Here is a 232-nt window from a genome sequence, read left to right as displayed (position 1 = left end):
GGGGGGTGGCTCCAGTGCTTTGCTCCTTGCTCTGGGAGGAGCGGGAGGCTGAGTCGTGCCCCGCAGGAGGTGGGCGACCACCGGTGCCTCTTCCTTTCCCTTTGGAGGGAGAGGGGAAGCAACGCCCGTAAAACACCCTTTGAGGGTCGGGGGGCTGGGGGAAAGGACCCAAATCTCCCCTAGTGGGACACTGAGCAGCGGCTTCCCCTCCGCTCCGTCGCGCCCCATCGGC

Source organism: Nestor notabilis, unplaced genomic scaffold (genome assembly GCF_000696875.1).
Source record: "Nestor notabilis isolate BGI_N333 unplaced genomic scaffold, ASM69687v1 scaffold26349, whole genome shotgun sequence".
NCBI lineage: Eukaryota > Metazoa > Chordata > Aves > Psittaciformes > Psittacidae > Nestor > Nestor notabilis.
This window is presented reverse-complemented; position numbering follows the sequence as displayed.